The sequence below is a fragment of the Hibiscus syriacus genome, unplaced genomic scaffold (genome assembly GCF_006381635.1).
Source record: "Hibiscus syriacus cultivar Baekdansim isolate YM2019G1 unplaced genomic scaffold, ASM638163v2 tig00110890_pilon, whole genome shotgun sequence".
Lineage (NCBI taxonomy): Eukaryota > Viridiplantae > Streptophyta > Magnoliopsida > Malvales > Malvaceae > Hibiscus > Hibiscus syriacus.
In genome coordinates, this window is record NW_024062900.1 from 6,819,583 (window position 1) to 6,845,468 (window position 25,886).

Here is a 25,886-nt window from a genome sequence, read left to right on the forward strand (position 1 = left end):
GGAGGAAAGAGATAAGAGAAGTCTTCTATTTTAAAATTTTCACTAAAATTTAAAAACCCAGAGAGAGAACAGAGAAGAAGAAATATTATCATTTTAAAATTTAATTAAAATTTTAAAAATTAGGGAGGAAATAGTGAAGGTATGATGTTTTCATTTTAAAAATTTACTAAAATTATAAAGTAGAAGCAAGGAGAGATTAATGAATGTTTCCATTTTAAAATTTTACTAAAATTTTATGTGTGTAATTATATTAAATCAAAGTTTTTATTTTATATGTTATATTATACTTTGACATTTGATCAAAGTTTATAAGTAAATTTAAGTATTTAACTCAAATTAATATTTATTTATTTTTAATTACTGTAATTTAGTCTAATAATTTTAATATGCCGATATTTTTGTTCATTTTATTCCTTAAAAATATTTTTGTCTGCAATCTATCCATATTTATTTATATTTTTTAATTTATACCAAATTTGATAAATTATATCATAAACCCTAAACCCTATAAGTAATATCATAAACTTCGAATTCTATAATTTTTTATTTACAATTGGCCTATGTATGTATGTACCATTTATTAATGTATGTATGTATGTATTTATGTATGTTTTGATGCATGTATGTATGTATATATGTATGATGTGAGTCACACCCCAAATTTTAGCCAAGATATTATTTAAGGAAGTTAAAGTTGGAAATATCAATCGAAAAATAATTTATTGAATATTGAATTGCCCGTCCAGCTTAGTTGGTAGAGCGCAAGGCTCTTAACCTTGTGGTCGTGGTATCGAGTCCCACGGTGAGCAATTCATAATTATGACTGTCGGAGGTCTTCCACGGAAGCTGCTCTCAACCCGTTGGGGGCAGCCTACTACCTTACCTACCCCTCACCCCATTACATATGAGAATAGGGTCAGCTAATTTTTTTTTTTTTTTGAATTATGATTTGAATACTAAAAGAGAATGGTGAAGAATAGGATTAAGGTGAATGTAAAGAACAACATGAAGCTCAAAGAATGAACTCTGGTGAGAGTGAGGACCTCATGTATACCTCATGTATACCTCATGTATAATTACCCATTCTTTGTTGAAAGTGAAGATTATGTAAAATGAAAAAGCTAAGTGCGGATAGTGTTAAACCCACATCTTGCGACATCAAGTAAGGAGCTCATGCCTCTACCATTAGACTAGAACACTATTTAATAATAAAATAATAAAAACAACTTGTATATCTTATCTAAATTAGTTTTGTATTACCCAACCATCTCCCATTCTTTTGGAAACTAACTATAACCCGTTCTTCACTGTCGAGCTTCGATCGGTCATCGTTCAACTGACCATGATGTACACTATCGCCACCATCAGCATCGTCGTCAACCCGTGACCAAGTCCCATTTTCTCACTCATCGTAAAACCTCATTGGCAATCATAGAGAATGATCCAAAAGCTTCACTAGAAAACTAAAAGCTCATAACAGTTTTCCCTCGTTTCATCATCGATGAGTCATGCTTTTACGGCACCACCCAACATTGGATTCTTCTCATCAAACCGAGTCAACCAGTGCTGGTAGTGTCTTCTTCGTCGTCACCATCATGAGGGGTGAGCGAGTGAAAGTTTGGTCTTTTGAGAAATGATATTTTTGCCATGCTCTATCGTGAAATAACACATGTAGGAGACTTCTGAGCCATTCATATGTGAATTTGGAGAAAATGGTGTGATTTCGAGCATTGATGACCACCGTACGTGCCGTACGCACCACCCTTACTCGTGGAGGTTATTTACTAGTCAAAGAGTTTCCAGAAATTGATCTGGACTAGTCTGAGTTGAGTTACTTGGGTTGAGCCACTTGAGTCGAGCCTTTCGAGTCGCCTAGATCATGTCGAGCCGAGCTAAGCCATCTGAACCGAGTCAAGATGAGCTGATTTAAGTCATTGACCGGCGTTGATCAAGCATTGATCGACTGTTGAATTTTTTCAAGCCCACCTATTTTGATGTTTTTTCAACGTCCTGAGTTTGTTTTTAGAGTTTCTTTGACCAAATTCGAACTCAATAAGTTATTTTCAGCATTTTATCTCTCATTTCGATTCAATTTTCACGTTTAAGTTAATTTATTATGCAATTTGTTTTTCCATGTGTCCGAGATATTATTACATGCTGAATTTAAGTTTGAGGATGTTTGAATGAGTTTAAATGATTGAATTGTTAGAGTATGCCCAAAGACCAATCATATGATTATTGTAATAATATATTTATTTACCGATTTTATTAAATAAAGGCATTGCCACTATTATTTTTAGTTATATGGTTGTGTTTAACATAAACTGAAAGATAATAAAGTCCATATAATAACATTATTAAAAGATCCATAGTCAAGTATTATTATGGGCATGGACAATAATAATACGCTTAAGACTAACATGTTATTGATTGATGACAATGAGTTGTCATTGACATAAAGATGTCAGAATTGATACATGATTATATTGTTAGAGAACAATGCACTGGATTGACCCATCATGAGCATATGTCTTGGATTATTATGTGATGGGCATAACATTGCTCATGGTGATGACTATATGTATCATCCTCAGACTTGAGATCAATGTCATCCCAACATATATTGTTGTATGTTTTGATACAGTTAAACATGCTCTGTAACTGGTTGCACTATAAAGACTGTTATTGAATATACCTCAATATATGTAGTGGGGTATGTATGATTATGATAGGATTTGTCCTTCCTACATAATAGGAAATATATCACAGGCCACTTGATTGAGTGAGACTAGAAATGTATGGCCATGCTCGAATAAGTTGATATGTGATATCACAAATTATTCGTTAATTATAGTCTACTCTAGATATCAAGAAACAATAGATGGGCTATACAAGTGTGACTATTCTAAGACTTGTGCCTATTCTAGATATAAAGGAAAAAATGATGTAATACATAAAAGAGTTAATCACGAAGATGATATGTCGAATCATAATTTCTTGTAACTTAGGTGACAATGATATATTGCTAGATGTCACTGATTGTATGTAATATTAGAATTGTTCTAATAATTACTACTAGCGTTACAAGAACCTACATGGTCACACCCTAGGATTGAAATGAGCAAAAATGTACAATTTGTTGTATGTTACTAAAATATATCTAGAGTTAATATATGTATATTTGATGTACATATGATTTTAATTATCCCGAATCTAGTAAGTAAACATTAAAAGAATGTAATTTTGATTACAACTCTTTTAATTGATATTTAATTTGGAATAATTAAATAAGATTTTAAATAAACATTAAAGATGGTAATGCAGATTATAAGTCTTTAATGTATATTTAATTTGAATTAATTAAATAACAAAATTTATTAATTTGAAATAAATTAAAACCCTAAGTGTTAGCGTAACTGATATATTTAAGTGAGGTAAGGTGTAGCAATCGATTACTTCTGTTGTTTTTCTCAAAATCGATTTTGGGAAAAGAAAATTTTCCTCTTAATCGAGTGAACTAAGTAGAGGTCGAGACGTGTTTTCGTGGAGGCTTACGATTTGAACCGTTCGTGATCACTTCTCGCTGCTGTCTTTGTTGTTTTTCAAGGAACCCATGTAAGTATTCGCATCCTTTCCTCCCGATTTCGGTTTTACGTACTTGGATCGCTAGTGACACCGTCGAGTTTTGTTTCAACTGCACTATGGGGTGCGCCGACAGTCCCAATATGAACGATGTAACTCAAAATCATGGTAATACTTTACTACCCCTACATGCTTTATGATATATTTTGCTAATTGGTTGATGCATAGATAAATATTTTGGGGCATATAATAAATATTAATTATTCTAAATCCATACTAAATTTGATGATATGATATTAAACCGTTTAAGACTCAAATAAATGATATAGAAATTTAAAAGACTGGTAGAAAATTCTAACCTCAGTGATTATTTAATTAAGTAGTTAAACTCGAAACATTAATTTTCAATTGTGCTCATTAAAAGATTTTAATACATGAAATTCTTAGTTATGAAATGATGAAAATGCCCTTGGAATACAAATATGACATTGTTATCTCTGATAGTGGAATTGACAATGAAATTTATACTTGACCTAATTTAATCCTTGAATCATCTGTTTAAGTTCCTGATCTGATTAAAAAACCTTGATAACCATTTTCTAACCCTCAAGATCATACATAATCATATTTCTTCATTTCAAAATATGCATTCAAAGACCAATTTATCGAAAGTATTGTACGTCTGAATTGTTTAAAATGATTGAAATATCCTTTGATACTGAAATGACTTGAATACCTGTTTTTCTCCTAAAGATCCATTCAATGATGATTCTAAAGGTGATCCATTCAACTAGTGCAATATGTATTAAGAAGTGAATATTTGGGATGTATCTTGGTCAGAATGATTGAAAAGTATAGGAGTTTTATGATATGATTATTCGATTTAACTCAAAATCCTGATAATTCGATGTAAAGTTTGATTACTACAAACCATCATTTGAACCTTATCAGGTTAACTTAGGAATCAAAATGTCTAAAATGCCTCTGATGGTCTTAGTAATGGAATCATTTCTGTGATATTCAAATCTTAAATAATTATGATGTAAGGGTCTGAAATACCTTTCTGATGCACATGAAATCCTAAATGGTCCTCAAGCATCAATTTTTGAATGTTTTACTAGATATGTTAATGAATGAACCCTTTTAATAGGGGCCTCGATTCTAAAATCCAATAAATCTACAAAAGTTTCACGTTTTCCCTTCCTGATAACTACCAAGTGCCTCTAAAAAGTAACTGAATCTTCTAGTGTGTTCCTTGTATAATATATAAATGTTTTATATGTTCTAAAATATGATTTGTTATCTGATCGATTTATAAATATTTTATTTGATCAATATTCTGATTTCTTGATTTATATGAACTGTGTTTGCCTGATGTATGCTCCCTGATTACTATTTTATTGATAAATATAAAGATATCTGAATTATAGAATTTTGATTCTATTGGTTACTATATGAAACTTTTTTATTGGGATATTTTCTAGATAGGATTCTAGAAGTTATGCTTTGACCAAGTTGGTAATTTCTTATGGACCTAAGGTGACCCTTAAGTAGGCTCTTGTCCCCTACGGTACTTACTTACGTTGGCTCTTATACTCATTGGGTGTAATACCCTAAATATCAAGTCAATGACTATATTGAAAGAATTTGAAAATTTGGGAAAATAAATTGAATAAATGGTAAAGTATAAGAAATGATTTAGAAATTGTGTGTAAGACCAATTAGTAAGATTGGATGAATGAAAGGGACATTTTGGTTATTTAAAGGGAAATGTATTTAAAATTTATTTTAATTAGGGTATTTAAGAAGAGAAAAAGGGGAAAGGTGAGAAATAAGCTAAGTCATTCTCTTCTCTTTCTTCCCCGTGATCGTGCTCTCCCCATAGCCAATGGTAATACTTCATTTAGCTAGTTTTTTCCTTTAGTTTTTGGTTTGGCCTTGAAACCTTAAGTGATGTGGAAGCTTAAGGAAGGGTTAGAGAGGATTAAAACTAAGAGATGAATGATTTATTTGAGATTGAAGAAAATGGGTTTTTGAATGATATGTTGAAATATTATTATTTATTGAGGCTTACAGTATATTTGACTTGTCAAATAAGTAAATAAGAGATTAGAAGCATTAGAGGTGATTCAAAACATATTAGAAAAGTGGTATGAATCTTGGGTTGGAGTGTTCTTTAGAGAATTTGGGTGTTATAAGAAGCCAAATGGAGGAAAGTTAGTTGTGTTAAGTGATATTAAGTTTAAGGGTATTGTTAAAGGTAAAAGTAAGAAATTTAGAAGAAACTTAGGTAAAAATTGGGCTGAAAAATGGAAAATATGGGTAATAGTATCGGTACTGGAATAACAGTACCTATACTATAGGTTTAAATTTGAAGAATTACGATAAACAGTATCGATACTGATGCAATTAGCATCGATACTTATATGGGTATCGATACTAAGAGAAAGGTATCGATACCATGGATTCCATAATGCAAAAATGGTATCGATACTGAAATGAAGTATCAGTACCGTAGTATAGAAGTATCGATACCATGGTAAGGGTACCAATACTATTGAGTCTGGAATTGTAAGATATGCTGAAATTGTAAGAGAAATTGAAAATAATAGTAGTTTTGTGTTTTATTAAAGTATAAATGTTAGAGAATATACTAACCTTGGTATGTTTTGTGTCTTTATTGGATGCTTGTGTAGATCATAACCGAGCTCCTGAGTCAAGCAAGAAAAAGGGGACAGATAATGTTGTCGATTAGCCGGACATTATTACAGCTTATTAGTGAGGCTTATCAGGTGACTGTATTTATTGTATTTATATGAAATGAGAAAGACTCGCAACGAGTCAACTTAGAATGTTTTGATTTAATGTATGTTTTACAGTATTTAATACACTTTCATAAATGTGTATGAAAATGATATTATGAATAAAGTTTTAGAGTATGAATTGTTCTAAAATAAATAAAAATGCATAATAGTTCATTATTGTCAAAAAGGTGCCATAAATGAAAAACCATAACAATGCATTATTAGCAGAAATGTATCATAAATAAAAATGCATAATAGTGCATTATTGGCAGAAATGTGCCATAAATGAAAATGCATAACAATGCATTATTGGCAGAAATGTGCCATAAATGAAAATGCATAACGGTGCATTATTGGCATAAATATGTCATAAATGAAAATGCATAACGGTGCATTATTGGCAGAAAGGTGCTTCTCATGGTATTCATAAAAGGTGAATGACCATTTCGACACTTCGGTACAATGTATGTACCTTAAATTCTTATTTAACATATATTGGGCAGAATAAAATGTAATTGGGAACAAAATACATAAAAAATAAGTATGATGTGCAAACTAAGAATGATTTTGATGACTATATGAAAGAAACCTAGGTTTAATTGAGATGATTAACTAATTTTTATGAAGTATACAATTTAGTTTGTATTTTAATAGCTATTATTTGATTGTGTATGAATTTCCAGTTCATTTACATTATTATTATGCCTCACTAAGTAAATACTTAACGTGTGTTGATTTCACACGTAGGTAAAAGCAAAGACTTAGCAAAGTAAGGAGTGCAGCAAAGAACATCAATCTAAGTTTGACTAATCAATAACTATAGGAAAATCAGGTATTCTTTTGATCCTTAGATGGCATGTATATGAATATAAGAAAGATGCTTTGTAATGTATTTAAGTTTTAACTTTGTAAAAGTTTACAATGAATGTTTTACATTATATATAAAATGTTTTGCTTTAAATTTCGAAAAACATTTATGGGTTTATAAATAAGAAAATGTTTTTAAAAGTCATGTGACACTGGTTATTTGTGTACGGGAACGTATACGGGAAATGGGTGTTACATTAATTGGTATTAGAGCTACAAGTTTAGTCGATTCTTGGCCAAAACCAGTTTTATTTGAAATTTAAAAAAGGGATTACATGCTATTAAGATTATCAAGGTTACTGATATGGTATCATTAGAGTGTGATTGATGACACTCCTTACTAACTTTAGTATTATTATTATGTATGTCCTATTAGATGTTGGAATCTTCAAACCCGCGAAGAGCGGGGGAATAAAAAAATTAGAGAAGGAATTGGTAGCGAAAGTTACGAGGCTAATAGCGAGCAGCCGATTCCATCTGAAAATGCTAGTGCATCTGCACATCAAAGGATGCCGATGCCGGAGTTTGGAGCTTTTATGAAAGCTCTCAACGCCATTTTGAGTCGATTTCAACCTCCTCTACCTCCCCCTGCTCCTCCAGGACCGAGGATATTGATCCCAAAAGATCTAAAGAATTTGGGAGCTCCAGAGTTCAGGGGAGAAGAGGATAAGGGTCCAATGGAGGCTGACTTGTGGCTAAATGATGTAATGGTAATTCTTGAAAGTCTTCACTTCTCGGATTCAAAAAAGTTGGGTGGAGTTGTATCTTTACTTAGGGGATTAGCTCGAGTATGGTGGTCAAATACTACGATGTATGCACCACTGGAACAAGTGACTTGACAATTCTTCCTAGAGGAATTCAAGAACAAGTATGTGGGTGAGCAATTTAGACAGGCGATGTTGCTAAAGTTCCCTAATTTAAAATAAGGTGATCGATCCGTACATGAGTTCGAGGCTGAGTACAATAAGCTAAGCCATTTTGCTACTGAAGTAGTTCCCAATGACAAGGCTCAACGTGATTGGTTCATAAAAGGTTTGATGCCAAAGTTAAAAAGAGATGATGTTGGCTTTGAACTTTCCTAGCTTGCAAGAAGTCATAAATCGAGCCAAGGCTATTGAAAGAGCTCAAGAGAAGACTCTAGTAGTTAAACATAGTTTGCAGATGGGAAAAGAGTTGGAATGCCTTCAACTCCCCATCATGCTAAGAGAAGAAAGGGCTCGAGTTCTAGATATATTAATAGAGATGGTCATGTTGTTGCTTCGCAGAAAACTAAACAATCAGTCTTTTGCTGCTAGCTTAGGTAGAGCATTTGGAGAAAGAACTCCATTTAATACATGTGGTAAATTGCACCGTGGAGTATGTAGACTTCTCAGTGGAGCTTATTTCTAATGTGGCAAGACTGGTCACTTTTCCTGACACTGTCATAAGAAATCTGGGACAACTCGACACAATCTGAAAGATCTGTGGCAGCCTCTAATATAAGCAGAGGAAGGGGTAGATCCAGGGGAAAATCTGAATCAATGTAGTGACAAGAGACTCAGAGAGTTGCCAGAATTTACAACATTAAGACCAATGAGGATCGGGATGACCCAAAGATCATAATAGGTACATTCCATCTTTTTGATGAGCATGTATTTGTTTTAGTTGACCTTGGTTCTTCACACTCATACATTATTACAAAGTTGGTTATAACTAGAGGAATTCCTTTAGAACCAATTGTTAGTGAGATGATAGCGGTAAACCCTATGAGTCACAGTGCAAGAGTAACTCGGTATGTAGAAACTGACCGATAAAGATTCAAGGGATTGAGTTTCCAGTAAACCTAATGGAGTTTCCTTTTGATGAGTTTGAAATATTTTGGGCATGGATTGGTTTTCTCCACATCATGGATTGGTCGATTATCGCAAGAAGTGATTATTTCTAAAGGATTTGGAAGGCTCAGAAATTGTATTGATTGACGAAAAAGTGAAATCGCCATCAAATGTGATATCATCCATGACTGCAAGAAAAATGATGTCAAAAAGGGTGTATAACATTCCTAGCTAATGTGATAGACACTCGAGTATCGGAAGTGAGAGTAGATGATATTCACACGGTTAGGAAGTTTTCGGATGTTTTTCTCGAGGAGTTACTGGGATTACCTCCAGATTGTGAGGTGAAATTCAAGATTGTGGTTTACCCAAGTACTGAACCTGTTTCTATGGCTCCATATCGAATGGCTCAAACAGAGTTAAGAGAATTAAAAGCCCAATTGCAAGAGTTACTTGATAAGGGAATTGTGAGACCCAGTATTTCTCCTTGGGGAGCACCTATGTTGTTTATGAAAAATAAGGATGACTCTATGCGATTATGCATCAACTATCATCCGTTAAATAAAGTATCGATAAAGAATAAGTATCATCTTCTGAAGATTGATGATTTATTTAATCAACTGAAAGATGCAACAGTGTTCTTTAAGATAGACCTGAGGTCGGGATACCATCAATTAAAGATAAAAGATGTGATATTTCAAAGACAACTTTTCAAACTCAATATGGACACTACGAGTTTGTGGTGATGCCATTTGGATTGACTAATGCTCCTGCAAAATTTATGGACTTGATGAACCGAGTATTCCAACCCTACTTGGATCAACTCGTGGTGGTATTTATAGATGATATTTTGGTGTATTCCAAGTCAAGAGAAGAACATGATGCTCATATTCGAGTGATTCTTCAGACACTACGAGAAAATAAGTTGTATGCCAAATTGTCCAAGTATGAATTTTGGTTAACTGAGATTTCTTTCCTTAGTCATATAGTCTTCGCAGAAGGCATAAGAGTAGATCCTAAAAATATTCAAGCTATAGTGGATTGGAAACCCCTAAATATTGTCCTAGAAGTTCAAAGTTTCTTGGGGCTTGCTGGTTATTATAGATTGTTCGAGAAGAACTTCTCAATGTTATCTTCGTCGCTAACTAAGTTGTTACAGAAAGATGTTCCTTTTGTTTGGTCGAAGAAATTCCAAAAAAGTTTTGAAATATTAAAGAGAATCGTAATAAAGGCCCTAGTGCTTATACAACCAGAGTCGGGTAAAGACTATGTAGTCTTTAGTGATGCATCTCACAATGGGTTGGGATGTGTGCTTATGCAAGATGGAAAAGTTATGGCTTATGCCTCAAGACAGCTGAAGAATCATGAGAGAAACTACCCAACACATGACTTGGAATTGGCAACGGTCATATTTGCTTTGAAAAATTGGCCTCATTATCTGTACGGTGAGCATTGCCATATTTATACGGATCAAAAAAGTCTAAAGTACATGCTGACTCAAAAATAATTGAACTGAAGACAGAGGAGATGGATCGAGCTTTTAAAAGATTATGATTTGATCACTGATTTTCATCTTGGAGAGGCTAATGTAGTAGCGGATGTACTTAACTGAAAGACTTTTGCCGCTCTACGGGCCTTAGATGTGCATATGTCTTTAAAGGAATATGGTGCCTTGATTGTTGAACTTAAGTTAAAGACGATGCTTTTGGATCGGGTAAAAGAGTTGCAAGGTAAAGATGAGAAATGCTTGGCGAGAATGGTGCAAGTAGAAAAATAAGAGATCATTGGATTCAAAAGAAGTGTGTTGATGGATGTTTTTATTATCGTGGAAGACTTTGCATTCTCGATAATGATGAAATGAAGAAAGATATTCTTTCTGAGGTACACTATAGTCCTTTGACGATGCATCCGGGCGGGAATAAAATGTATCTTGATTTAAAGAGTCGCTATTGGTGTCCTGGTATGAAAAGAGTTGTATCACAGTTTGTTGCAAGATGCTTGACATGTCAGCAAGTGCAAGTTGAACATCAAGTGTCATCTAGATTGTTACAACCGATATCCATTCCTGAGTGGAAGTGGGAACGAGTTACAATGGATTTTGTTTCGGAGCTACCTTTGTCACCAAGTAAAAAGGACTCGATATAGATAATTGTAGACAGATTGACCAAGACAACTCACTTTATCCCAGTTCAGGTAAATTACTCGATGGATAAATATGTAGAATTGTATGTCAAGAAAGTAGTTCGATTGCATGGAGTTGCCTATATCGATAGTGTAAGATCGAGAACCAAGGTTTACTTCAAGATTTTGGAAGTCCTTGCATAAGGCATTGGGTACTCGATTAAATTTCAGCACATCTTTTCATCCGTTGACTGATAGACAGTCAAGACGAACTATTCAGATATTAGAGGATATGATAAGGGCATGTGTGATTGAGTTTAAAGGATAATGGGAAAGGTATTTGCCTTTAGCGGAATTTGCTTATAATAACAGCTACCAATCGAGTATTAAAATGGCTTCATATGAAGCTTTGTATGGAAGAAACTGCAGAACACCATTAAATTGGTTTGAACTAAAAGATAGAGACCTAGTTGACCCGGATTTGATGAAAGAAATGGAAGAGAAAGTGAAAGTTATCCAGGATGATCTAAAGATAGCCTCTGATCGAAAAAAGTCTTAGGCATATTTGAAAAGAAAAGAAATTGAATTTCAAGTGAAAGATAAGGTATTTCTAAAAGTGTTGCCCTGGAATAAAGTATTGCGGTTTATACGTAAAGAAAAGCTGAGTCCGAGATTCATTAGACATTAAGAGATTTTGAAAAGGGTCAAACCAATAGCTTATGAATTAGTTTTTCCTCTGGATATGGATAAGATCCACAATGTCTTTCATGTGTTGATGCTCAGAAGGTACTGATGAGATCCATCCCATATTATCACACCAGAAGTGATAGAGATCTTACCAGATCTGACGTACGAGAAAGAACCAGTTCAGATCTTGGCTCGAGAAAGCAAAAAACTACATAAAAAGAAGATTCCTCTAGTTAAAGTATTTTGGAAAACCCATAAGGTAGAAGAAACTACCTGGGAAAGAGATGAGGACATGATGAAACAGTTTAGTCACCTTTTCGTATCAGATATTTCTTAAAATTCGAGGATGAATTTTCTTAAGAGGGAAGAATTGTAATACCCCAAATATCAAGTCAATGACTATATTAAAAGAATTTGAAATTTTAAGGAAATAAATTGAATAAATGGTAAAGTATAAGAAATAATTTAGAAAATGTGTGTAAGACAAATTAGTAAGATTGGATGAATGAAAAGGGCATTTTGGTCATTTAAAGGGAAATGAATTTAAAATTTATTTTAATTAGGGTATTTAAGAAGACGAAAAGGGGAAAGGTGAGAAATAAGCTAAGTCATTCTCTTCTCCTTCATCCCCATGATCGTACTCTCCCCATAGCCAAATGTAAGACTTCATTTAGCTAGTTTTTCCTTTAGTTTTTGGTTTGGTCTTGAAACCTTAAGTGATGTGGAAGCTTAAGGAAGTGTTAGAGAGGATTAAAACTAGGAGATGAATAATTTATTTGAGATTGAAGAAAATGGGTTTTTGAATGATATGTTGAAATATGAGTTTTTATTGAGGTTTAAAAGTATATTTGACTTGTCAAATAAGTAAATAAAAATATTAGAAACATTGGAGGTGATTAAAAACATGTTAGAAAAAGTGGTATGATTCTTGGGTTGGAGTGTTATTTAGAGAATTTGGGTGTTATAAGAAGCTAAATGGATGAAAGTTACTTGGGTTAAGTGATATTAAGTTTAAGGGTATTGTTGGAGGTAAAAGTAAGAAATCTAGACGAAAATTGGGTAAAAATCGGGTTGAAAAATGGAAAATATGGGTAATGGTATCGGTACTGGAATAACAGTACCAGTACTATAGGTTTAAATTTAAAGAATTACGATGAACAATATTGATACTGATGCAGTTAGTATCGATACTAATGTGGGTATCGATACTAAGAGAAAGGTATAGATACCATGGATTCCAGAATGCAAAATGGTACCGATACTGAAAGGGAGTATCAGTACCATAGTATAGAAGTATCGATACCATGGTAGGGGTATCGATACTATTGAGCCTGTAATTGTAAGATAGGCTGAAATTGTAAGAGAACTTGAAAATATAATTGTAGGCAAACAAATATAATTAGCACAAATAAGTAATGAATAAATTTAAATAAATAATAATTATATAAATATTATTTTAATAAAAAAGTTTAACATTTTTTTAAAAAAACTATTTTATAAAAATTATATAACAACTATTTAAAAAAATATAGTAATTTAAAAATAAATTTCTTACCAACTACTTAGAAATTTTTAACTCAAATAAGAGATGAATTTGAGTTATATTAGAAAGAAAGAATTGTTTTGGTGTGAAGAATGAGGGGGTTTATATAGGGGAGAAGGAGGGTGTTTGGGTGGGAATTAAATACCCCCGCCCCCCCGTGACATCCCAATCAGCAGAAACACGTGTAAGGCGTGCGTTCCCTGCAAAACGCCTTACCCGCGTAGCATCCCAATCAGCAAAAATCCTGTTAAAGCGCGTTCCCGGGAGCGCGTCTTATTTCCACATCAGCTGAAAGGGTGTTACTTTGGGAAATATTGGACAAACAATGTTATATCTGGCATATTAGGAATATAGGGTGATATTTAGGTCGAATTGCCTCCAAAATGGGGTTACAAATATGGAACAAGATGTTTGGGGTAAAAATCTATAGAGAATTTTAGCTAAGGAAAATTGTTTGGGAGAAAAATGAACCATACATTTGGAAATCGGGGTTTTGTAACCTGGGGGTATTTGTTTGGTATAATTAGTGGGTGGGTCATCAGAGAATCACACATTTGTAGCATTGGACCTATTTTTTTTCCTTTCTTCCATTTTGGTCATTGTAAAATTGCAATTCTAATGTTTCTATATTTTCGTTTAATTCAATTCAACCTGGTTTCTTTCAATTTGTTTATTAATGTGTTTAATTGTTGAATGTGAGTTTTAATTTTTAATTCTCTTGTACTTGTCGTGTGTGTAATTATAAATTAAAACCCTTAGATTTTAAGACCTTTAGTTTTTGTCTCTTACTAAGATTTAATTAGAGCCTTTAGGATTTAATTAGTTAATTAGACTAACTAGATTAGAAATAAACCTTTAAGTTTAGGTTTTTTATAATAGAAACTCATTATAAATTCATAACTGTGATTAATTTAAAATATTTGTTTGTTTTTTTAATATTAAAAAGAATGCTCCTAAAACAACTGGAAGTTCGATTTCAATATTATTAAGTAAATAAATATTTTCTATCAAGTGGCTGCTTAAAATTAAATTAGGTCTAATTAATTTTTAAATAAATAAATATCGATACGTGCTTCCCTCAATAATTCAATTAAGTGTTTAATTCCTAGTTTTTTGCTTAGGTTCTTATTATTTGTTCGATTGTTTTTTTTATAAAAAAACTTTTACTGGAATTCTTTAAATTATTTTGAATTAAAATATAAGAAATGCTTCTCTTAATAAAACTATAGAATCATTTTCTTCATTAATTAAAAAATAAATAAATGATGTAATCTTTTTCCCTAAATTTCTAAAATCATAGAAAATGTTTAGATTAAAACATAAGAAATAATTCTCTTAACATAACTAGATAATTACTTTCTTCTTTAATAAAAAATAAATGATAATAATATATGTTTTTTCTTTTCCTAAAATTCCTTTTAAAATATATTTTTTGAGTTTTGAGAATAAAAGAATCATAAATTGAAATTCTTAAATTTTTAATAACAGGGACAAAATTATAATAGACGGTACCGATTCTAGGTGTTACGAGATTGCTAATCCTTCCCCGAGAGTAATAAACTCCTGGATCCAGAATCTCTTAAAACGCATAATGTTCATGTCTTTTAAATTTTTATAAAAATTATTTAAAAATAAACTTTCTTGGGTATTCAACCTACCTAACTCCAAAGGTCGATGGTGACTCCATTTCTAAACGTTTTTAATTTTCTCTATAATTTCTAAACATTTTTTATTTTCTATCAAACATACGACTCTCAAATTCTCGCCGAGTAAAAATTTCGTCATGATAATAGTCTAACCCAAGCAATCACCTTTTGTGGGTAAGGTTGAGTTGAAAAATCGGTCTGTCAGGGTTCAATAGTTCCGAAAGTAACCAGAAAATAATTGTTTTCTATATCCATCGAACGCAACGGTTGAGATTGTTTCCAAAGTTCGTACAGTTTTCCACGCAAAGTATTATAGCCAATACGTTGTCCCAATAATTTGAATACAATAGTCATATCAAGGCTCTTAACAATAAGACATTGAATTCTATCAGAGAAATCGATGGATATGATCCCATCTATTGCTGAACATGAGACGTCACCTTCAAGGATTTCAATCTCATCTTCCTTGATGATTCTTCAACTTCTGGAACCACGTGTAAATCACCAATTAATTTATTCTTGTACGAGAAAACTTTTGAAGCAGGTGTCTTTGGGGAAAAGAGGAATCTCCAGTATCCATGGGGGCAATATCATGCCCAGGGGATCAGGTATCTAGCCAGAGGCTGGATCCACAACGTTGGTCTCTCCCTCATCAGGTGGCTTTTTCTCGTTCAGCCTTGGTTTTTTGGGTCAGTGGGGGTCGTCGCTTATTTCTAAGAGAGTCATTAGAAATTTGGACAAGAATTTCTTCTCTTTACCCTGTCTCTATTATCAACATGGTATCAGTTTAGGTTACCGATCTCTTTTACCTTAGTAGGATGTGATTTCTTTTGCCTCCTATGAGGCTATCTTTCATCCTTTCCACACAACCTTAACTGATTCATCCACTGCCTCTATAACACGTCATCGATTGAATGGTAGTAATTATATATCGGTCTCATTCTGTTTGACTTTATCTCATTGATCGATGCAAACAACACTATCTTTTAGAGACCACACCGATTCCTTCTACTACAACTCTCATATATTCGGACTAAGTGAAAATAGCATGATTATGTCATCGTTGATCAACTCTATGATTCCTGAAGTGGGGGATAACTTTTTGTTGTACGAAATGGTTAGTAAAACTTGGAGTATTGTGAAGGATACCTAGTCGAATCTGGAGAATTCTGGTACGTTATTTGGGATTGAATGTTAACTTGTTAATATCAAACAAGGCAATATAATTGTCACTCAATATTTTACTCTTTTATCTCGGTTGTAGCAGAAACTAGATTTGTTTGAATCTCATGACTAGTAGCGTGGAGATGATGCTTTAGTGTTTAAACAAATCATTGTGAAGCGTCAGATATTTCAGTTTTGTGTAGTTTGTATCAAGATCTTGATGAAGTTTGGGGAAGGGTATTTGGCCTTAAACCTCTTCCTTTGATTCGAGAAGTTTTTTCAGAAATTCGATGAGAAGAAAGTCGATGCAACATCATACTTTCGGATTCTCTACCCACTGAAGGGTCTACATTACTCACTCATTTTCACAATACTTCTCGATAAAAGAAGGGGATAACTTGGTGTGATTATTGTAAGAAGGTAATTCATGTGCAGGATTTTTGTTGGAAGCTACATGACAAGCCTGTCAACGAGAGACCTTCAAAAATAGCTTGATTCTCAAGGAAATTGCATCCCAACTAATGGTCTATAGGTAGTTTTTTTAGTAAAAAAACAGACGGAGGACTTGCAGTAGTTCTTTAGTTAGTTAAATATTGCCTATACATCTGCACCTACATCTTCGACTCTTGAAGGTAGAGTTTTCTTGTCTACTTTGGCTAATAAAACCAGTATTCCCACATGAACTATGGATTTTGGTGCCAGTGATCATATGACAGGTGATTTTTATATCTTTCACCCCTTTTAATCTGAACAGTCTACCTCTCATATCCAAAAAAATGAATACTTCTCTTTCTAGTAGTGTCGGTCATTGATCAGATCGGATAAACCCAAATATTCTTTTAAAACATGTTCTCTATGTTCCCAATCTCGCTTGCAATCTTCTATTCATTAGTAAGTTGTCTGTTGATTTATATTGTACTACCCAATTTGACTATGGTTTTTGTGAATTTTAGGATTCGAGTTCAGGGAAGGTGATTGGCAGTGCTAAGCTTTGTGGGGGTCTTTAACTGCTTCCGACGAACCTCTCCTTCTAGCCTCAAGCTTAATCTGGTTCTATGTCACAATCATCATCTTTGTTTGAACCTTTAACAAATTTTATGCTATTTTATTTTCATTTAGGGCACCCTAGTTTCTTTTATCTTGTCAAATTGTTTCCCTAATTTTTTATATCAATAAAAGTCCTAAAACTTTCACTTGTGATATTTGTCACCTTTCCAAAAAAATAAAGAGTGTTTATCTCCCTACTCCATACAAACCATCCAAATAGTTTGTCATGATACACATTGAAAATTTGGGGCCCCTCTAAGTTAACAACTTTATCTAGGTTCCGGTGGTTGATTTCTTTTATTGATTATCACAATCGTACTACTTGGATATGTTTCATGAAAACTAAATCTGAGGCTAATGAAATATTTAAATGATTCTATAACATGGTTGAAACCCAGTTGTAGATTTCTATCCATATTTTTCATTCTAATAATGACAGTGAGTATTTTACCAACATTTTAGGTTATTTCTATCAGGAGAAAGGGATAATTCATCTTGCTTCATGTTTTTTTTTTTTTAAATCATTAAAAACCCCTTCTACTAGCCCAAATGTTAGGTTCCTACAAAGGGAAAAGAGTGACCAAATTCCATTAATCAACCATTAAACACTCATGTTTTACATCATTCACAAAAAATGGTGATATATCATACCCAAAGAAATAAGAAGCATTACAATCAAGGGCCCTTTTAGTTAAATTATGAGCAACTCTATTTCCTTGCGAACGGACATATGACACTACACAACTATCAAACACATTACATTTTTCACGAATAGCTGCCATATGAACCCCAAGTGTTGAATCATTGCCGGTCATATCATTATAAAGATTAACCATTATAGTGGAATCCAACTAAATAATAATGTCGTGTCACCCCTTATCAATGGCAAGATTAACAATTATAGCTAGACTATGCAATCAGCCAGGGTTGGTTCATAGATGCTACTCAAAGTAGTAGTCATTCCACCAAGGACCGAACCACAAGCATCATGAGTAATAACACATATCGTAGCCATTAGAATCGTTGAATTGTAGGCACCATCAACATTTATTTTGACAACTTGTCCAACTGGCGGCCTCAAGCGGTTGGCCTCGTGGATGTTATTTCGTGTAGGGGCCTATTGTTGTTGAGCACGAAGTCATGATGCAAAGCTTTGGCAATGGCTAAAATCACCCCAGAAGGTTGACCTTCCATCATGCACTAATGAATTACGACCATTCCAGACATTCCAAAGGAGCACCACAAAACCTGCAAAAGTGTCTATTCCAAGCGTAGCATGTACAGATTCCAACCATAATATTGTAGAAGTATAATTTGAAGTAAGAAAGTCACCTGCTATGACTGCCAATCGAAAAATGTCCCGCACATAGGGACAATCTCGAACCGCATGCATCGTTGTCTCAGCCTCTGCCTTTCATAACAAAAAAAATAGCATCACCCAACCCCGCTACCAGTACTCTGCTAGCAACTGGAAACGCTTCATTCACTAGTTTCCACGCAAAAATATGTACCTTAGGAAGTATATGCAGCTTCGCAATTGTCTTCTATAAAGGTGAGGGTATACCTAGATTATGGGATGGTTTCTGAAGCCACCAATATGCAGATCGAACTGAATAAACACACGAATCATGATTCCCCAAAATAATATTATCATGCACACAAGGTGTTATCGGAGTCTACTGCACTGTATCCACATCTAATCCTAGTAGGGTATCGCGGTTGGTCCTTTTAATAAGATCTCCGTAGTGCATATTCCTTAATTGTGAAATGTTATAGGTACCTGTAAGGTTCACCCGTTGCATACCTCCCCACAGAGCATAAAATAGTTTAGTGTTACTATTACATCCCACTGTCCAAAATAATGTTGGTGACAATTCTTATAAAGCCTTATGGAGTCCTTTCCACGCATAAGATCTCTTCTCTCCCATTTTATCATGGAGAATATCACCGTCTGGATAGTGTTTAGCTCTATGCACCCTAGAAAACAATGAATTCAGGTCTTTAATTAAAGAGAAAATAACCTCAGTGACCGAAAATGCCTTATAATATACGATTTTAACCAACTTTTTTTGGATTTACCAAAATGACCAACAAAATCGCAACGCGATCTTAAATTCGTAACGCGAACTCTAATTTTTCAACTCAGTTTCTAAATTCGCAACGCGAATATCCAGATTCGCAACGCGAATATCCAGATTCGCAACGCGATTTTAAGATTCGCAACACGATTTTGAAAAATGTGTTGCGATAGTTAAAATGTGTTGCGAGAGTTTGAAAAACATGTTGTTGCGATAGTGAAAAAGTGTTGCGATAGTGAAAAATTCAAATAAGTTTACATTTTAACTATTCCAAATTCACATATAGTTTGAAACAATAAAGAATGTGTTGCGATAGTGTAAAAGATTCCCAAGCCATTTGTAAGATTTTAGTTTGAAACAATAAAGAATGTGTTGCGATAGTGTAAAAGATTTTCAAGTGTTTGCAGTGCTCAATCCCACATAGTATTGGAAACACTATTGGGAATGGGTATTTAAGGCTTGGATTTCCCACTTTCTTGTTGAGTGGAAGAGAACAAGGGGGACTCTCGCGCACTGCCACCGCCGTCCCATCCCGTCCCGTCTCGATTTAGAGATCGCATTGCGATTTTGTTGGTCATTTTGACAAATCGAAAAAAAATTGGTCAAAATCGTATATTACAAGGCATTTTCGGTCACTGAAATTATTTTCTCTTAATTAAATACCACAATTGTTTACCTAAAATCGCTAGGTTGAAAGATTTGAGGTCTCTGAAATCTAAACCGCCTACTCTTTTTGGTTTACAAATATTGGTCCAAGCCATAAGGGGCCACCCTCTTTTATCTGACGTTCCAATCCACCAATAACAACGCATAAGGTCAATAATTTCTTTCAATAGATGTTCCGGGAATAAATAGCAGAACATAGCATAATCCAGGATCCCTTTGATGTGTTGTGCCTCCAAGGACGAGATTTTTTAGAAAAACAAGACTATCGTCTACAAACAGCAAATGAGATACTCTAGGCCCATTCGGTGAAACTCGTATACCCTTTATATGATCATCACTCTGAGCCTTATGAAACAAAGAGGATAAAGCTTGTGTCACAAAGAGGAATAAAAAAGGGGATAGTGGGTCCCTTTGCCTAAGTCCTCGGCTCAGTGTGAATTCCTCCGTTAAAGATCCATTTACCCAGGCTAAAAAAGACATGGTGGTAACATGTGTCATTATTATATCCACAAACTTCTTATAGAAGCCCAATTTTAACATGACACACCACAAAAAGGCCCATTCCACTATATCATATGCCTACTAAGTATCCAACTTCAGCGCAGCGCCCTTGTCATGACCATTCTTTAAGGAATTCAAATAATGGATCATTTCATGTGCAACTAATATATTATTTGATATCTAATGTCCAGGTACTTTGGACACGATTTTATATATAGCAGTGCATATAATTCCTTTTTCACCTTGATGAACTTCGTAGAGCTCATACTTGGAGCATTTCGACCAAGGTCGTTGTTTAGTTTTAGATAATTGAGCATGCTTTCAATGATGCAAAGCATCACTGATTGCCTCTAATTTTCCAAGCTTCGACCCGTGTGTGTATTCCCAAGTGGCCTCAACTTGTTGAATACACGAGGGTTCATGAGACCAACAAATTTCGAACCTGAATTGTTCTCTACCACGAGTTTGCCAAACATTGTGCGTTACATGCTTTGTGTTCATAACTAAGAAACAATAATCCGAATATCACTACAGCAAAAGTGTTCTATAGCGGCGTTTTTAGCGGCGTTTGGAGAGTAAACGCCACAATATTTTGGAATATAGCGGCGTTTATAATCAAAACGCCGCCAAATGATACTTTAGCGGCATTTTCCCAACAAACGCCGCAATAATAGAGTGGTAATTTAGCGGCGTTTATGGCACAAACGCCGGTATAGAGTTATTTATAGTGGCGTTTTGTCAACAAACGCCACAAAAGAGTAGTTATTTAGCGGCGTTTTTATACAAACGCTGCTATAGAGTGGTAATAGTGCGACATTTTTTTATAAACGCCGCAATATGGTTGTTTATAGTGGTGTTTTCAATAAACGCTACAATATGCTTTATCAATATGTGATACTTTAGCGGCGTTTTTTGTACAAACGCTGCAATTTAGTAGACATATAGTGGCGTTTTTACAATAAACGCCGTAATAGAGGAGAAATTTTACGGCGTTTCAGCTCAAATGCCTCAATATAGTGGTAATATAGTGGCATTTATACCGAAAATGCCGCAATAGAATGATAAATTAGCGGCGTTTATACCTCAAATGCTGGAATAAATAGTACTTTAGCGTCGTTTTTAGACAAATGCCATAATAGTGTTAATCAATAGTGTTAATCAATAGTGTTAATCAATAATGTTAAATATATGGTCCTCCCTTTTCTCTTAACTGAACCTTAAAATCATTTCAACTCTTCTTCCCTCAAAGCTTCTTCTCTAGTACAACAACAGGCTAAACACGATTCCAAGCGACGTCGTCTTTTGAATGTCCCGGCGACCAAATCGGCCCTCTGACCGACGAACTATAACACAATTGCACGGTTTGATCCCTCTTATTACTAATGATATTTTTCATTTTTGTTTTTTTGGGTATTCTGAAAATGGGGAAAACCCAGAAAGCTAACTTATTGGAGAAAAAAAAAGAGCAGGTGTTGTCTTGAGTAAGAGAAATTATCATCGGAATGTCTACGTGGCGTATTTGCTCTGACGATGGATAAAATTATCGTTGGGAGGCTATCGGTCCGGTCTCGCCGTCGAAACTCGATGATGACTCGAAAGGAACTCCTATTACTCCATACCCTTCCATGGCCGATCTCCTACTTTAAGGTAATAATCTATGAATCTTTAAGCCACTATATTTTGTTTTTGTACGCTCACTAAAATTTCATAGATCGTACACATGTAGGATCTTTGAACCTTATTGAGAACGATGATAGAGGAGTGGATAAATACCCGATGTTTAGAACCGAATTTGGTAACTCTGTGACGTTGAAAGAATCTTCAATTGCAAAAGCAGTATCGATCCTCAATGAAGACGACGTTGCCTCTACTGTTACTCCAAGTAAACATTTATATCATCTATTTAAATTTATTTTAATGTTTGATTCAGTTCCCAAGCCACCTCCAATCAAGTTTCATATTGTAGGTGGAGGGTCGTTATCTGTTTCAAGTGAAGCACTGAAGCGCGCAAAGAGTCTTCTTGGTGAACCAGAGGTAGGGGATTTATTTGGTGAAATGGATGAAGAGTTTGTCCATATAGAGTTTACACGGAGGAAAAACTTAATGATGCGTCGTCAAACAAGGAAAACAGCTTTCCTACGTCATTTCCCCACGAAGGAGCAATGAAGACTAAATTGTAGTGAACAATATGGGTGAAGACTGTTTATACATAACTTTAATGTTTCTAAATTATAATGTATGTTATTGTTAAGTAGTTTTATGCATTAAAAAGTATGGTTGTTGTTAATTACATAAAAATATATGGTAGTAAATTTAGTTTATGTAGAGAATAAATAAAATATTTAAAATCTGTTAATCTTATATAAATAAAGGTATTTAGCGGCGTTTGTATCCAAAACGCCGCTATATACATGACATTTTGCGGCGTTTATCTCAAAAAACGCCGCAATAGGTACATCCATACATTTAATTTAATGTTTATCAAATAGCGGCGTTTCTTCAAAAAATGTCGCGATAGAGTAGTAATATAGCGGCGTTTGTATCACAAATGCTGTAATAGGGTTAGTTTTAGTTGCGTTTTTCCAATAAACGTCGCGATAAAGAGTACTTTATACGCTTTTTTATACAAACGCCACAGTAGCTTTCATTAATAGTGGCGTTTGTATCTAAAAATGCCGCAATAGCTTCATTCATAGTGGTGTTCTTGTAATAAACACCGCTATAAAGTGTAATTGCGCGGCGTTTTTTTCCAAACATCGTAATAGGCTTTATCAATCGTGGCGTTTTTGTTAGAAAACGCCGCAAAATAAATGGTCTTTTATATCACAAAACCTATCCGTTTTTCCTTTTTCACGAGTATCGCCCCCACCCTTCTGTTTTCTATCTTTCAACCCCGCCGCTGTCCACTAATCCCATCTCCGCCACCATTCGTTGTTAAGGGTAAGGTCCTCGGTCTTCTTCCCTAAAGCCCCTCACGTTGTGACCCTTGTTTTCGTTGTCATTGGGGGCTTTTTTTTGGAGTGCGAAACCAACAACTTTGGCTCACAATCACCGCCGTTGGGGTGTTTTTTTGGTTTGTCAGCTCTGGTTCGGTGTGGGAGCCTCTGGAGTTTGCTTTCTACTGACATTGTCGGTGTTGTTGGCCGTTTAAGGTCTCGGCAACGTTGGCCGATTTTGAGGTATGTTTCCACAAATTTCTATTATATACTATTTTCCCCCTTATTTTCCATTTTATCTGGTTCCAATTTTGGTCCAGCTCCAGGAATTGAAACTATTTACTTGTTTCCAAGTTGTTCCATGCATATGGTGGACCCTTATTTTTCATTTGCTGGATATATATATATATTCCTTTAAGAATACGTTGTTGATTAATGTTTTCCTGTTCGTTAACTTCAAGTTGAATGTTTTCACGTATTAGGCTTGATTAGCATTAGATTGTACTAGTAGAGTTTATTTTTGTAGTCCTGTGCTTCGAGCGCTTAATTTCATTTTGGTTACCTTAGTGCCACGCAATTGCTTTTTCTAACAATTTCACTAGTTTGAGGAATAAAAATATCAGGCAAGACGTCCTTACTATATATAGGCCTTGGTTTGTTACGGTTTTTCCAAGTTTCTTCATTAGACAGAGCCACTTCTATGTTATGACCAAATACATCTATTCTACATTCAAATACATCTTCAGACTGTTCCAATTAGTTTGTAGTATCACTAGAGTGCACATTCAAATCGTTTTCTTGATTCTTGTCCCCAAACAACTTTGCAAAAAGCAGGTCCTTCGCCCACACGATACAATGAACAAACTACAATTCAAACAATATGATTAAGACTTCTGACAGAAGTTGCCTTGGAAACAACTAGATGTAAATAATAATTGTAGTGACTACTGGTTAACTCCGACAGAAATAAATGAAATCCCACCCTAACCCCAGCCAAAAGAAATTTATTGGTATAGGACACTTTGACGTTCTTTTGCAAAATTAAATTGTTCTGTACACTTTCTTACACAAGTCAAATTTAAATTATACAAAGAAAACAATAATGTTTTTCCACCAAATGAAGAAGATAAAAACAACAACTTTTCAAGCATATTTTAGAGCTGCATATCAGCATAGATAATATTAGTATAGGACTCATTTTATATAATATTTCATAAAGCCCTCAATAGAACTTAATAAGAAATAGACTCTGTCCAAACAGAAACTTAGGATGCTACTACTTGTATATAGGGTAAACAGGTCACTAGCTCTAGAAGTGGGTTTCACCAATAAGTTTTTATTTGCATAAAATAGCAGTACTTCAGATTATCAGTTATATAGCATGTAAAATCAAATCACTCTGACTGGAATTGTACTTGCACAAACTAAGAAAAAATTGATGAAAAATAAATATGAGTAACCTAGAAATGTTATATAACATTTCTAGACATGGAAAAACTAAATTACCTGTCCTAGGAATCATGTGGTCCCGCTTTCAAGTAAGGGAACATCCGCCGCCAAGCAAAGACGGTTTACATGGAGCCTTGCATCTAAGTTGTCCAGCCCATTCAGAACATCATTAAACTCTTTAAAGAAATCAACATTGAAATGAGACTCCTTAACATTTGCATGATATGGTGTAATTTTTATTTTGGGCCTGAATCTCAAGACTGCCTCTCGAGCAACCTGATGAAATACAAGTCATCAACTTATATAACTAACCCTGCAAGCAAACAGGAAAAATGCTTGTGAATGTGCTTGCCTTGGCTTTGGACTGCCCAACATGGGATTGCCGAAACAAAAATTGTCTATTCAGGTTGCTGACTTCTATAGTGTCCATGTCAATCTAGAAGCAAATATGTTTAAATGCATGAATAAATAATTTCTAAAAAATTAAAATCAGTTCAAACCCACATCACCTTGACCTCAAAACAAATGAAACACACAATTTTGCATTCATCAAATCAATAACTTACTATTAGCACTTTACACCATCTTAGAACTATGCATCCAACTTTTGCATCTTTGCAAATAAACCCCATTGCTAGACAACCCTAGATCAGTTAAATTTTAATTATACTTGAATACTTGGGGTGTGGTAAGCAATTCTCAAAGCATGTCGTACTCAATAAATGATTGTAATTTTTCCATTGTATCAGTTGTGACACATTATGATTCCCATAATGGCATAGCATCTTGTAAGAAACAAAACAAGATTTTTGGATTGCGTGAGGTTATCTTTTAAGTTCCTCTTGTTCACCGTGCTGCTTCAGCCAATAGATAGTTTCATTTCCTGCCATCTTTAAACATAATGCTGTTACTATTCTTGTTGCTCATTCTGCCATCTTATAAGGAATTTCATGTAAATTTAGAGTCACTGGTATTTTGTACTAT

At 34.3% G+C, this 25,886-nt stretch overlaps 1 pseudogene; it reads right to left on the minus strand.

The window, feature by feature from the left end:
• Window positions 1-24,011: 24,011 nt before the first annotated feature.
• LOC120144673 lies at window positions 24,012-25,534 on the minus strand (annotated as a pseudogene).
• Window positions 25,535-25,886: the final 352 nt, after the last annotated feature.